Here is a 13745-nt window from a genome sequence, read left to right as displayed (position 1 = left end):
AAGGTGTTGAGTTTACTGACCCGAACAATAATCAGCTGTTAGCTATGTTTCGTGAATTGGGCAAAAATGAGATGTGAAGTATGATTATTCAACTGAACTATAACCTCTGAAAACAATTAGGTCGATTCTATATTTATGGGAGTAAACTATAAACTCCTATCAATTTTTTTGTAACACAAAAATAAAAAATGCACATTTTAGTTTATGTCGAATAAAGAACATGGTACCTAACTGTTGTGATCAGAATTATATATTCAATGTCAGGATTCAAAACAATACATTGCCATTCCAACATTTTGAAAATGCTGATTACATGTTCAGAGTGATTAAACGATTGGACAGTCAAATAGAATTAGCGTTCTTATACATTTATATATAATCAATCAGTTAAATTTCTCAGTGAAATGTACGAGCTTCAGCTAATAGCCAGCAATTTAGAAATGGCAATAATTCAACATGCACTGTGAATGATTTGTGTTATCAAATTTTAGCGAAGAATAATTTGAAAACTGCCGATTTTTAGAAAGAATTATAATTAATATGGACAGTGAAAAAAAAGGACATACTATGGTGTGAGGGAAAAGTAAGAGCTTTTCAAAGAGATTTGTGCCAAAGCAATGATATATTTGTCTTCGTTATCAGAACATAACATTTAAAATATTCATGTTCTGAGTCATAAATAGACTACATAATGAGACTGACCTTGCAATATTTGCATTTTAAATGTTTATCCTGTACCAAATAATCAGATAATTGCGAGCACTTAAAACGGGAAATAATCCGATACTGACTTTTATTTGCATCAGACACATGATACAGTACAAGCCTTTAAAGTACAGTAGGAGGCCATTGGCCACTGTGTGTGCACCAGCTCCAGTAATGTTTCCCAAACACCTTCCATTTGCCAGCCCTATCTCTGTAGCCCATTAAATTCATGATTTCCAATTATATATGTCCAATTCTTTATTGAATCGTCATCTCCAACTCTCCCAGGCAGTCTAACCCAAATCCTAACAACTCTCTCAATAAAGATGTATTTATGTATCTCAGTCCCAGCTCTTTTGCTGTCCATTTTGAAATTAGAACTCCTTGATGCTGTAATGCCAACTAACGGAAACAGAGTTTTCCTGTTTTACTCTGCAGCTTTCTTCATACTTTTGAGCACCGCGATAAGTTCACATCTTTGTCTGTTCAGCTCCAGGAAGAATAAGCCTTGCAATTACTGTAACAAACACTACATTGGAAAAACAGGCAGAAAACTAGCCACCTGGCTGCATGAACAACAACTAGCCGGAAAAAAGACATCACCCACTATCACTAGATCCTAACATACGGATGAGGAAGTATATCACTTTGACTGGGTCTGCACATCCATCGAGGACAAGCCAAACAGAGACACGCACGAGAATTCCTAGAAGCATGGCAATCCAACCGGAACTCTATCAACAAACACATCGATTTTGATTCCATCTAACACTCTCTGAGGAAACGGACCAGGCATGAAATCACCAATACTGGAAATTACATCACTGACTCAAGGAAACCTAAACACATAAATATAAAGTGGGACATAACACGAGCATTTCACCGGAGGCTCGCTGATAATGTTCCCTAGTATAGTGATGAACCATCTGAAAATGAACTCTCCAACTCAGCGATCAAACTGACATCCAGAAGAAATACAATTTCTCTCGTCCTTTCTTTAACTAAATCCTTCATTCCAGTTATCATTCTGATTATTTATAAGGTTATTGGTATTATTCTGCAAAGTAATGTAGTGTCGGTCTGATTGTGTATGTGAATGTGTGTGTGTGTGATTGAGAGAGAGAGACAGAACAATCCTCTGTAATCTCTGAATTACTCCCCGTGCATTATGGAAAAGAGGTAAGGATTAGGACAGCAGTATAGCTGAACATATTTTAAAAATCTAGTCCAGGGTTGCTGGTTTCAGATTTTTGGATTATTGGGATTTCTTCCAGGACAGGTGAGACCTGTACAAAAAAGACAGATTGCATCTTAACTGGAGGAGCAACAACATCCTTTTGGGGAGCTTTGCTCGTGCATGTCGAATGGATTTAAACTAATAAACCAGGAGTTTGGTATCAAAGCAGCGGGTCAGAAACTGAGCAGAAGGTTGAAATGAATAGCACATCAGGCAAGGCCAGTCTAATGACCATGCTGAGGGAAGTAATCATATCAGTTCACATTGTGAGATGGAAGTTGGAATAAATGATAGAGATGAGGTTTATCAGCAATTCACAAATGAGGATGGAGAGTGTGGGGGATGTGAGAGATTGAGGTGTGAGAGATCAGGAAGACAGTGCTCAAGAAAATATTAAAGGGTAAATATTGAAGCGGTGGAGTGGAGTGGGGAATTCTGTGATAAATAACTGGCAGCAAAACACAGGAAAACTTGCTGTTTGTCAAAGTAAATAACTGGGAAGTGATTTATTATGCTTCAGAGAAATAGCACCCTCATAGCTAGAAGTCTGCATTATATTGAAGGAAAATCTGTTTCCATGACATTGCTGTAGCTATAATAATGGTGGTAAACAGGTGGAAAAATGCTCGTGCTGTTGTTAGAAAATGCTTGCACTGAGCATGTGAATTACCCTGGATGTTCCCAGAGATGGCTTGGATGCTGTAGGTGAAGAAAGGGTTGAAACTCCATGAGATGATTCTGGTTTGTAATCTCGCCACTTACTGAGTCCAGTCAAAGGAACAAACCAGCAACTGCCATTGCTTATTGCTTCAGAATATATCAGAGCATTCATTGCCGCCAACGCATAGAATCATGAAACAAATTAAAGGCCTATCATGTCTGTGCCAGCAAGTGCACATCCAAAGGCTTTGTAAACGTTTGTGAGGATACCTCCCTCAACAACCCTCCTAGACAATGCATTCCAGATTCATACCACCCTCTCAGTGCGAAACACATTCCACAAATCCTCTCTCAAATCCCTGCATTTCAGTTTAAAAAATGCGTTCCTTTGTTTTGATCCTTTCACTAAGGGAAACAGCTTCTGATTGTTCATCTTCTCCATACCCCTATACTCCAGTATACCTGTAGCAGGTTCCCTACTCAACCTTCCCTGCTGCAAAGAAAAAACGAGCAAATTTCCCCTCCCCATTTGGTCTGAGTACTCACTTGTCTTATTACTTCTGACGTGCATCATCCCACATTTATAAGTGCTAAATGTCGTCGGCCATTGATCTGGCTATCTGAATAATCTATTTATATTCTCCTGATTGTGAGTCACTCAGCTCAGATATGTGTCATCCACAACATTGGTCAGCATTCCACTGCACCTCCCCCCCTCCACATTTTCCACATGCTCACCATCGTCATTTATGAATATCACAAACAAACTGTGATTTACTTCCTGTTTCCCAGATGTTATTCAGAGGAAAATTTGAGAAATCCAATCTCTGTTTTTTCTTATTTTGGTCAATTTACAAAGTGATTTCGTTAACAATTTTTATGACGAAGCCAGAAATAACATTTTTGTCACAGAGTTGAAGTCACCTTTTACACTTTACATGTTTTATTCATAAAGCTTGTAAATAATTTAGAATGAACTAGGATTTGGCATCTTGCGCTGGAACACTAAGCTTTTGGAGCCACTGCAATAGCCAGAGCTGGAGACATTTTTCATCTGCAGGATGGACACAGACTAATTCATTGTTTGTTTAAATCAGCTAGTGTGATGAGGATAAATACTCAATTAAATTCTATGTTATGGAAAAACTGAAGGAGATCAAATCATATTCTCATGTCTACCTTGAATTGGAAGCAAATACATACTGTAAAGAAAAATCAAAAATGTTGAAACACCACACAAGACAAGAAAAAAAATCCTCTGCACTTGATACAGAAAGGCAGAGTACATATATCATCTTAACAAGAATCAAGTGAGAGAAAAGAAAGAACATGATATATTTTCTTAATTTTGAACGGAAACCTGATCTCGATTTTCCTGAACAGTGATGTTTTCGCACCCAATCCCGCTTCCCCAAAAACAAGTTTTTCCTTGTCACTAAAACTTCATCCGTCATTCTTCCTCCTTCGTCCTACTCTTTCCTCACACTCCTACTTCCCTTGCACTACCCCTTCTGCTGTTACATGCTCTTCCACTGATGATTTCCCTTTACTCCCTCCTTCTGCCACTCCCACTGTAAGTTGCACCAATTCCCCAGTTCCTCTCACTTCATCTGACCATTGCATTCCCTTTTTGCTTTCCAACTGGGATGATGGGAGCCGCTGGCTTCTGTTCTGCTATTGATCATCAGTGAATGTTGAGATTGGGATGATCAATGTTCAATCGGAACAGACAAAAGTGTGTGTCCGTCACTGTCTGATGCACCGTGAACAGGATGGTTTTGTTCCCCATGTTCCAGAGTGGAGTATCTTTCTGTCTCTGTGTCACAGTGCATAACCAAACAGCCTCATCACAAATAGGATGAACCTTTCCTGAAAATCAGAAGTCCATGCATCAATTTTCCCATAAACATTGTGAGTCGAGTGAGCACTTAGTTCAAACAAGCCGTGATTTGCCCTTTTGCTTTTTATTATTTTCACGGTTTACCTCTTTTGAGGTGAGACCAGAGTAACTTCCCTTGCATCAAAGTAGTATTTGATTCATGTGGCATCACGGACCCTGAGTAAACAGTGGTCAAAGGGAATCGGAGGAAATTCTGTCCTGGTAATTTCCTCACTGAACGATGACACCTTCCCCAGAGCTTTTGAGAATGACAAATAAACTCTGCCCTTGCTAATACCTGCCAAAAGCATGGATGAATTTGTCCTGTTGATAACATCAACATTTATTATGTTTTCAGTTTTGTCTAAAATCTCAGAAAAGTAAGACTTTGCTGATTGAGTGTCACTTCAATGGAATCAGGGCATTACAATAAGATTACGTTCATTTTCATTCAGTTACTTCCTGAGGACTGATCATGTGATTGCAGTGCCAGTGATATCAACATTTTATCTGTGCAAAAGCATCACATCTCATTGGCTCAAGGCTGCACCACTCCCCAATTCTATTTCTTTCTCTGCTTATTCGCCATGCTCATCAGTTATATGAGGCCCACAAGATGCAATAACACAGAGATGTCCATGACCCCTTGGAACCTGCCTCCCCACCCGTGCCCTGCACTCTGTCTGCATCCCCTCCCCCAAATACACCTCCTGTCGTACCTTCACCCTCTCTCCTACCCTTCCACAATCTGATATTGAATGTTCTGTACTTAACAATGGTCTCAGCGTTATCCCACTGTGCCCTGACTGTAATGAATTTTGGCTACGGCATGATGTTGAACTCTTCTCCCACCATCTTGTCCTCGGTGCCCATTTCTTTGGGCAAAGATTCTGTTCCCTGTTCCACAGACTCTTCGCCGAGCTCCAATACTCATCTCCACCTGGACCTCTCCCGCTGCTGTTTGCTTGAACTCAATCTGTTTATTGAGAATGTTCGATGTGACGTTGGTTGTCTTAATTTCTCTGCATCCCCTCACCCAATCCAACAAATCACCCTCTGAACAGGCTGTACGCTGTGTGCTTTGATCCAAACCTGACTTTGTTATTCAGCCTGTGCTGGTAAGGGTGATGCTGTTGTAGTCTGGTGGACTGACCTTTACATTGCAGAGACTGAGGGCCAGCTCTCAGTTATCTCCTCATATCACCTGCTGGACCATGACCCGACCGTGGCACATCAGGCCATGGTATCAACTATGATAATTGACCACATTTCATCTGGTTATTCACACCGTACTTGCCCCCACCTAACAGTCCCTAAGCTGATGGTCCTCTGATAGCAGAGCTCACTTCTATCTCCTCCTGAAAATCCACAAACAGAACTGCCCTGGCAGACCCAGTACTTCAGCCTACTCCTGCCACACGGAGGGGGTGCATGGATACACACGTGGGCTCCAGTCATACCTGTTTCTTCAAGGGGTGCATAGACAATTCCCTGTTCCACTTCTATTCCAGACCCATCCACAACTCTTTCTCCAATGCATAGATTATATCATCGATTCTGCTTCTCTCTCTTGTCCTGAATTAAAAAAAAATAACATCGATTTCACTTCCAATTTGCATCGCTCCTTCACTTTCACTGAGTCTTTCTCTGACTCATCACTTCCTTTCCTCGGCATATCTGTTTCCATTTCTGGGGATCGACAGGCCACTAATATCCAGTATTAACCAACTGACTCCCACAGCTACCAGGAGTATACACCCTTACAACCTGTTTCTTGCTAATACTCCATTCCATTTCATCAATTTTTCTGTCTCCACTGCATTGCTTCTGAAATCAATTTCCAAAATGTCCATCTTCTTCCTCAACTGAGAATTTCCCAGCACTGTTCTCAAGAGCGCCCTCAACCAGGTCTGACCCACCTCTTGCATTTCTACTTTCACCGTCTCTCTACCCTCCTGCAACAGCGTGACAATTCCTCTTGTCCTAGCCTACCATCCCACCAGCATTCACATGAAGTGGATCATCAGCCGCCATTTCCCCCACCTCCAGCAAGATGCCATCTCCAGATACATATTTTCCTCCTCAAAATTGTCCGCCTTCTGGAGGGACGAGGACACCCTGGTTCACTCTTTATTCACTCCCATTACCCCACCCTCACCCCCCACCACAGGCCCACTTCACTTGCCCCTGCCGAAAGTGTAACATGTCCGCACTTCTGTCCACCTTTCTCACTATCCAAGGGCCCAACCACACCGTACGGATGAAGCAGCACCTTACCGACATTTTCCACAATTAGTCTACTCGATTCGCTTCTCACAATGTGGTCTCCTCTACATTGGGGAAACGAACGGTAGCCGAGGTGACCGCTTCACTGAACATCCAAAGTGTATCTATACAAATGACCCTGAGCTTCCAGTTGTCTGCCAGTTTAATACTGCATCCTGTTCCCTGGCCAATATCTCTGTGTCAGGCTTGCTGCAGTGTTCCAGGAAAAGTCTATGCAAACTGGAAGAACAACGCCTCATTTACCGTGTGAGGACCCGACAGCCCTTCAGACTCAAAATCAAGTTCAATTATTTTCGGCCCTGAACTCCCTGATGTCCTCGCCCCCGACCAATAATACACCAGGCCTAGTTCTCACATCGCCTTCCATTACACACCCTCTATGTTTAGCCACTAACAATCTCCATTAACAGCTGTCCAGCCCCTTCTGCATATTAACCAACATTTTCCTAGCTCCCATCAGTTCTGAGGAAGGGTCACTGAACCCGAAACGTTAACTGTGATTTCTCTTCACAGATGCTGCCATACCTACTGAGCTTTAGAAGCAACTTCTGTTTTTGTTTCAACATTTTCATGGCATGTTTTCACAATCCAATACGTCATCAATACTTAGAGCCTTGTCAAACATAGGAACTTCATAATTTTTCATTCAATGTCCATAACAAATTACGCGAGATCCAAGTGAGACAGGGGCTTTGCTGTTATCGTTCAGATCAGACAATTTGTCATAGTTCAGAAAGAAAAAGAAATCGAAAGAGCTGGAGCAAAACTCAACAAATCTGGCAGAATTTGAGCAGAGATGCACAGAATTAACCTTTGACCTTTCAGAAATTCACATCATAATCAATATGTTAACTCTGTTTCTATCTGCAGATACTTCTTCATGTTTTTATTTCGTTTCTCCACCATTTTCAGTTTGTATCTCATGTTTGTATATCATTATATCTCATGTTTCTTGACAGGTCCATATGCTGACCATGGTTGTATTTGGATACTGTGGTCCTATTACAGTTGGTGTGTCTGTGACACGTGTATTAAGGCCGAAATCTGTTTCTTCTATAAGATGCAAAGAGAAAAAAATGTTTCTGAATATCCTGTAAATCTCAGAAAACCACTTTGTTTTAAAACACTTTTCATTGCAACTGAACTTCATGATATATTAAGAATCGATTTTTGTTGATGGAACAGTCTCTGTCCTTTATTGAACAAGCTTGTCTCCCCCCACCCTCTCCATAGGCTTTCAATACAAATCACAGAATTATTACAGCAAAGGTTGCGGAAACTCAACCCATTGTCTCTTCCAGCTGAGAACGAGCTGTATCTCTAACTGTTATTCTGTATACTGGCAACTGAAAGCATTCTATTCGTGTGATATGGTAACTGCTCGCCCAGGATCATAAGAAACTATAGACAGTTGTGTGCACAGCACAGAGCATCACGGAAGGCAACCTTCCATCCATGTATACTTCTTATTGTCACCGAAAGGCTGATAACATAAAAGAAATCTCTCCCAAACCGGTAATGATTTCCGACAACCTCTTCCAACAGGAAGAAGATAGAGAGGCTTGAAAACATGGACCAGCATACTCAGGAACACTTTCTTCCCTACCGTAATTAGACTGACGAATTGACATCTCTAACTTCAAATAATACTAGTCTTGCTAATAGCGATCTTGTTTTGCACATCTCCTGTGCAGCTGTAACCTTTTCTGCCTCACTCTGTTGAAGTACTTCATGGGTTGTGTTTTTTTGTCTACTATCATGTTCCTGCACTACTCACAAAACAAAGCTTTCCATTGTACATTTGACTAAAATAAATCAAATCAAATCAAATAAAACACGTGGACTACAGTGGCTCACGGTCTTCTCAAGAGCAGCTAGAAAAGCGAAGTAATGCTGGCCCAGCCAGTGATACCCAATATCCCATTAACGAATATAAGAAGATGACCACCGTTCATCACCAGAGAGACAGGGAGATAAAATCGCTTTAACCATTGTCTTAGGCATATACAGGTTTCCCTTTATTGAACAAGCTTGTTTCCCCTCCCTCCCCACCCCTCCATAGGCTTTCAATACATATCACAGAATTATTGCAGCAAAGTTTGCGGAATCTGAACCCATTGTCTCTTCCAGCTTAGAATGAGCTGTATCTCTTACTGTTATTCTGTATACTGGCAACTGAAAGCATTCTATTCGTGTGACATGGTAACTGCTCTGCGATTTTAACTACAGTGTTCCTTTCATAAGCCGATAGGGTGTAAAGTGAAGAAGCATTCATTTGTATGGGAAAAATTTTGGCAATCTTCGTAAAAGTGAAAATCCTCTTTGGAATTCTTTTGATTAGCGAAAACAGGTCCAAATGTAGGTTATTTGGAAAGGGAAGCGGGGAAACGCGAACTTTTGAAAAGCAGGGGATACCCGTATTTACATGGGCATGTCATCAGCGAACTTGCAGCTGGCGTTGTTTGGAATTTGGCAACACAGCCGCGTGTGGACAGGGAGTACAGTAGGGGACTGAGGGACACAGCCGTGTGTGGACAGGGAGTACAGTAGGGGGCGGAGGACGCATCCTTGGGGTATCCAGAAATGAGTGTGATTGTGGTCGAGGTGCAGATACCTCTCTTCAAAGATTGTGACCTGTGGGTCTAAAACCGGGGGATCAGGTTGCAGAGGGTGGAGCTGCGACTAAGGTCGCGGAATTTTGAGATCAGTCTGGAGGGGATAACGATGTTGAAGGTGGGGCTCTAGTCAGTGAGCAGGAGTCTGGTGTAAGTGTCCTTGTTGTCTCGATGTCCCAGAGATGAGTGCAGGAATCGGGGTATGGCATCCATTCTGGACCTGTTACATCAGTCGGCAAATTATAAGGGATCAGGTTAGGCTGGGAGACTGGAGCTGATGTGGGCCATAACCAGCCTTTCAAATCACTCCATGTTTATTGAGGTCAGAGCCACTGGGCGGTGGTCATTAAGGCACGTTACATGTGCTTTCTCACTTACGAGGATGATGGTGGTCTTCTCGAAGCAGGTTGGGACTTCGGCTTGTAAGAGGGAGAAGCTGAAGTTGTATATGAATACCTCTACCAGTTGGTCCTCATAGGCTCTGAGTACACAGCCGGGAACATCGTCCAGGTCTGTCGCTTCTCTTGCCTTGACTCTCAGGAAGACTGATCATGTCTGCAGCGGTGACAGTGGGCACAGATACATCCGAGGCTATCGGGGCAGGTTTCAGCCTGGCAGTCACACAGTCATTCATCATAGACATTCCTTCCCCCACCTCCCTCCATTGTCATCAACACACAGTTTGCCCAGACAGAATGCCATCAATAGACTGGGATTGTGCACAATAATGAAGTAAACTCACCACAAAACAGGGCAGGGTGTGCTTCTACTGCGAGTCAGTGAAGCAGGGAGTGAAGACTTTGCAGGTGTAATTCCACTCAAGTCATTGCTTCAACATGAATGGAGTCAAGCACCTTGAGTGTTGTGCCTTGTAGATGGTGGACAGTCCTTAGGGAGCCAGGAAATGTATTATATATGGACAAATTTGACAAAGGAGCTGAGGGCAGTTTTGCTAAGTTTGAAGATGATGCAGTGTTGGTTTGCTGGGAAGCTGATATTGAGGAAGTGGGGAGGCTGCAGAAAGACTTGGGCAGTTTTGGACTGTGGGAAAACATGTGGCTGATGGAACACAATATGGAATCGTGTGAGATTATGAACTTTGATAGGCGGAATAGAGGCAGACACTATGTTCTAATAGGATCCATTCTATCTGAAGCACAAAAGGATTTTGAAGCACTCGTCCTCCCTTATGGTTAATGTGCAGGTTCAGTTGGCAGTTACGAAAGCAAATGCAATGTTCACGTTCATTTCAAGAGAACAAGAATACAAGAGAGGAGACATACTGTTGAGAATGTAATGGGCAATGGTCAGACGGCATTTGGCATATTGTGAACTGCTGAGGGAATACGGCTTGTCATATGACCGGCAGTGTGTGTACTTGATGGAACTTAGAAGAATGGCGGGGGGGGGGGGCATCTGATTGAAACTGATCAATTACTGCAAAGATTGATACAGTCAGTGCGCAGTACATATTTCCACTAGACAGAGAGACAATGCTAAACCAGCACAGTGCAAAATTGTAAGTCTCTGATCTGGTCTTGTTGATTTGACTTCACGTTCTGGTCAGTGGTACCCCCTGCGATATAGACAGTGGGACGATTCAGTGTAGCCAGTAGTCCATTAATCTGTTGAATGTAAGCTACTATCTGTGAGTCTTACCTGGGGGGGTACATTGTCTCTATTACGATTGCCATTTGTAATCTGATCATTTTGAAGGATTGAGCCTGTTACATCAGTATTGTTGATTTTAACTAAAAAGGTGCAATTTATCACAGCACTCAGTAACAATATGTCATCGAATACAGAACACCTTTCCAATAACAGAAAACGTCTAAAATATTCACTGTTAGAAACACTGTTTTCCCGTTCGTGTTCAAATCAGATAATCTGTCCCCCCATCGAGATGCTCATCTTGGAATTATTTATTTAAAAAAATGTTTTTTGGATGTGGGCAACACTGGACGGGCCCAGCATTTCTTGCCCGTCCCGAGTTGTCCTTGAGAAGGTGGTGGTGAGCTACCTTCTCGAACTGGTGCAATCTACCTGCTGTGCGTTGACCCACTAGTGATTAAGGAGGGAATTCTAGTGTTTTGAACCAGCAACAGGGAAGGAACTGCGATATATTTCCAAATCAGGATGTTGACTGGTTTGGAGGGGAATTTGAAGTTGGTGGTGTTCCCAAAAGTCTACTGCTCTTGTCAGTCTACATGGAAGTGTTTGTGAAATTGGAAGGAGCTCTATGAGGATTTTTGTGGAATTTCTGCATTGTGTCTAGTAGATAGTACGCACTGCTGTTCCTGAGCGACCGTGGTGAAGGGAGTGAATGCTTGTGGATGTGGTGTCAATCAAATGGGCTGCTTTATCCTGGATGGTGTCAAGCTTCTTTAGTGTTGTTGGGGCTGCACTCAGTCAGGCAAGTGAGGATTATTACATCTCATTCCTGACTTGTGCCTTGTAAATGTTGGACAGGCTTTGGGAAGTCAGAAGGTGAGTTAATCGCTCAGTATTCCTAGCCTCTGATCTGCTCTGATCTGTGACGAGTCCAGTTGAGTTTATGGTCTATAGTACGCCCAAGGATTTTGATAGTGGGGAAATTTATTGGGGATAATGCTGCTGAAAATCAAGTGGTTATGTTGTTTCTTATTCGGGATGATCATTATCTGGATTTGTGTGACACAAATGTTACTTGCAACTTGTCAGCCCAAGCCTGGATAATCCCACTCCCGACCTTATGATGGAAGGAAGGTCATTGTTGAAGCTGCTGAAGATGTTTCGACCTAAAACATTATCCTAAGGGACTACTGCAGAGATGTTCTGGAGCTGCGATGACTGACCTCCAATAACAATGACCATCTGCCTATCTGTCAGGTATGACTCCAATAATGCAGTGTTGGCCTGCGATACCGTTTTTGCTTGGGGTCCTTGATATCACATTTGGCACAAAGCAGCCTTGATATCAAGCGCTTGAATTCAGTTCCTTTTTCAATGTTTGAACCAAGGCTGTGATGAGGTCAGGAGCTGAGTGACCCTTGTGGAACACAAAATGGGCGTCCCTGAGCAGGTTCTGCTTGATAACACTTGATGAAACCTTCCATCACTTTACTGATGATGGAGAGTAGACTGATGAGGGGTTGAATTTGTCCTGCGTTTTATATACAGAACATACTTGAGGAGTTTTCTCCATTGTCTGTTTGTAACCGGACTGGAACAGCTTGTCTAGGGAAGCGGTAAGTTCTGGAGTACAAGTCTTCAGGACTATTGTCGGCATGTTATCAGGGTTATAGCCTATGAGTATCCAGTACCTTTAACCGTTTCTTGATATCAGTGAATTGAATTTGCTGAAGACTGCTATCTGTAATGATGGGGACCACGGGAGGAGGCCGAAATGGATCATCCACTCAAAACTTCTGACTGAAGATTGCTGCGAAAGCTTCAGCCTTACCTTTTGCACTGATGTTCTGGGATCTTCCATCATTGAGGATGGGGATATTTGTGGAGACCCCTACTCCAGTGAGTTGTTTGATCATCCACCACCATCCATGATCAGATTAGGAGGACTGCAGAGCTTAAATCTGATGCATTCATTGTGGGATAGTTCAGTTCTGTCTGTCCCTTGCTGTTTATGTTATTTGCACGCAAGTATTTCTGTTTGGAAGCTTCAGCAGATTAACATTTTATCTTTGTATATTCCTTGTTCTGCTCGTGGCATGCCCTCCTGCACTCTCCATTGAACCAGAGTTGATCCTCTGCCTTGATGGTAATGGTTGAGTGGGGGGATGTGATGGGTCGTGACATTACAGTTTGTGCTGGAGTACAGTCCTGCTGCTATTAATGATCCATAGTGTCTTATGGATGCTAGTCTTGAGTTGCTAGATCTCTTCGAAATCTGTGCCATTTAGCATGGTGATAGTGCCACACAACACAATAGAATGTATTCTGAACCTGACCACGAGACTTTTACCGATACTGTGATGGACAGATACGTCTGTAGTTGGTAGATTGGTAAGGATGAGGTCATGTATGATTTTTTTCCCTCCAGTTATTTCTCTCACCACCTGCTGCAGACCCAACCTTTAGGACCAGACCAGCGTGATCAATAATACTGCTGCCAAACCATTCTTGGTGGTCGACTTTGAAATCTCCCCGACAGAAAACGCTTTGTGCCCTTGCCACAGTCAGTGCTTTCTCCAAGTGTTGTTTAACATAGAGGAGCACTGATTCAGATGAGGAATGATGTTACGTGGTAATCAGTAAGAGAATTCTTTGTCCATGTTTAATCTGAAGCCATGGGACTTCATTAGGTCTGGAGTCAATTCTGGAGACTCCCAGAGCAACTACCTACCGACTATATCTCACTGAGCTG

The sequence above is a fragment of the Chiloscyllium punctatum genome, chromosome 21 (genome assembly GCF_047496795.1).
Source record: "Chiloscyllium punctatum isolate Juve2018m chromosome 21, sChiPun1.3, whole genome shotgun sequence".
Lineage (NCBI taxonomy): Eukaryota > Metazoa > Chordata > Chondrichthyes > Orectolobiformes > Hemiscylliidae > Chiloscyllium > Chiloscyllium punctatum.
This window is presented reverse-complemented; position numbering follows the sequence as displayed.